Raw genomic sequence first — 2,679 nt, 5'->3', positions numbered from 1 at the left:
CCCTTTTCACATAGACTTTATGTATGGCTTCTGATTACCATTCCAAGACAATGATGTAGCTTCCTCAGGTCCTTCATCTTGACTCTGCATCAATTCTTTCTTGACATCTGCCATATTCTGTGGAGTGTTAGTAGCAATAATAAGGTCATCAACATAAACTGCAACAATAACTATACATAAATCTGCTGTACTCTTGGTGAATTTGATGGATTTCATGTGCTTTTTGAAAGCTTTATTCCAACATCGAGGAGACTGCTTTAGACCATAAGGGATTTGTTTAACCTACAAACGAGATTTTCTTTTCCTGGTTGTACGTAGCCAGTTGGCTGCTGCATATAAACCTCTTCTTCTAGAGTACCATTTAAGAATGTGGTTGTGACATCCATTTGGTGAATCATCATGTCATTCTGGATTACAAGTGATAGAAGTGTTTGAATAGATGAATGTTTCATTGTAGGCAACTCCTTACTTTTGAGCATATCCTTTAGCTGCTAATCTTGCTTTAAAACACTGAATGCCACCATCACTCCCTTTCTTTACTTTAAATATCCACGAATAGCCGGTTTAAGTATCCACTTACAATCAGGACAAGGGTCTTCTTTAGGGTCTCAATTATGTGCTTCACTGGTATTAACTCGCCCATATCCCCAAAAAGTCCTGTTTGGCTAGATCTATCAGCAAACCAATAGCTGGTCCTGCAGCAGAGAGAATAGAAGACTGAATCTTGACGTACTGTTTGTCCTGGTCAGTAGGGAAATCACAACCCAGGATATTGATAATGTCCTTGTCAGCCACTGGAGAATGCAAGAGGGGGACATTGGGTCTTATACATATGTTAATTAACCTCTTCCTCTTATCGCGAGAAAGACATTTACCAAATGCTACTTTTAAAAAATGCATGACACTATCAGGAATATCTGTGGATGCACTAGAGGATAACCATGACTCTAAATCATAATCTTCAATATCATCCTCTTCAAGGACCTCTTCTAATGACCTTTTACGAGACCAGGACTGCTCTAGCTCTAAGAAATAATAGTCAAATATAATTACTTATTGCATCTAATTTAGGAAATATAATTGATTGTTAGACAATTCATTTATTGTTAAAATAATAATGATAATGTGTTATTGACTTCAGCCTATAGCTAGTTATGTATGTTCTGCCTGGACAGTCACGGTCCAGACTCAAACCAGTAAGAACTGGCATCATAGCCAAGCTAAATACATTACATACCCAAGTCTAAACCTGGATGTAGGTATAGCTATCATAGGCTATAAGCTAAATACACTGTATAGCTATCACTTAGCACAGACTGAAGGTAACAGCTGGCTTAGGCCTCTAAGGCCTCTGGAGTCTGAACAAACTCGCCCACTATTATAGAGGGGCTAAATTAACCCGGGCCACCTGAGGGGGGCGGAGATAGCAGTTCAAAAGAGTCCCTGCTGTGTAATGAAGTTTGAGGTACCCCATTGGTTGCACTGTAATTGTCTAGAGTGTCTTCTGAAGAAGTTGCCATCAGGAGTGACAATGAATCGTCTCTGCAACTGTATAAGATATTGATATACCTTAAACTGGAGTAAACGCAAGTGGAGTCAGAGACGAATTCACATGTGCTTTTGCTAATGAGCAATTTTTTAGGCCAGAGTTAGAGTCACTTGATTAATTATTAAATTTAAACTTAACACTTTAAAGTGCTAATTATTGTTCATAGTTTCAAGGCAAATACATTGTCATGTATGGAACCTTGCCATGGTGTGGACTTACTACAAAAAGGTACATGTACTTGTTGTAGCAAATTGTCCCAGTGGATAATTTAGCTTCATAAAAATGCCTCAGACATAGACCACAAGTATATGTGTTGCAATGTCTTGAGTCTCTTTCTCCCTCTTCATTCTGAATTCAAATGAGCTTAACATCGAATTCATGTCCCCTGTTTCTACGTAACCAATGATGCTTCCAGTTATGCTGTCAAAGACCAATCCTTCTCTAATTTTCATATCGTCAAAACCATTTCACTACATGTCTATAATATTGAAACAGATAATTTAATATAGTTAAAGAGTACCAAACAAACTTTTCAGCAGGATTAAGTTCAGTAACTCTGTAATCTTCTTTGAACTGTACAAACATTTCATTTTGATAACCTAGTTCAGGCTTAAACTGAATGGTGTAATCCTTGAGTGTCCTCTGCAATAGCAACATTATAAGACCAAACTTTCAAATTATATTATATGTCTTAGGTGATGCCAGCATTATGCTGAGACACCATCAAATAACTAGAGTGGAATATCTGAGGCCATTACTGTTCTTCACTTTCATTGCTGATACCTAAATAAACATACATGTGGTATATTAAAACTAACAATTAAGTGAATTAACTATATATGTAGACAAACCTGTTGCTCCCAAAAAATCCTTTTAAAGCTGTTCATTGGTAAACATTCAATTTCCTTCTAGTTAGAGCCTATAGCTGCCACCATGTCCTTCTCTAGTTCTGAATCCAAGGTCACACCTGCTTTTGTTGTTGCTGATTTCTATTTCACTTTAAAATGTTTGTTTTGAGTAGTGAGTTTCTTGATAGTGTTCTTTAACACTTGTTTATGCCTCATGCGTAGTGGAGTGTTAAGATGCCAAACATTCGTCTTTGAGGATGTGTTACAGCTCTTCCTGGCACT

Source organism: Amphimedon queenslandica, unplaced genomic scaffold (assembly GCF_000090795.2).
Source record: "Amphimedon queenslandica unplaced genomic scaffold, v1.1 AMPQUscaffold_12620, whole genome shotgun sequence".
Taxonomy (NCBI): Eukaryota; Metazoa; Porifera; class Demospongiae; order Haplosclerida; family Niphatidae; genus Amphimedon; species Amphimedon queenslandica.
The sequence above is the reverse complement of the archived record's forward strand: the minus strand, read 5'-3'. Positions refer to the sequence as shown.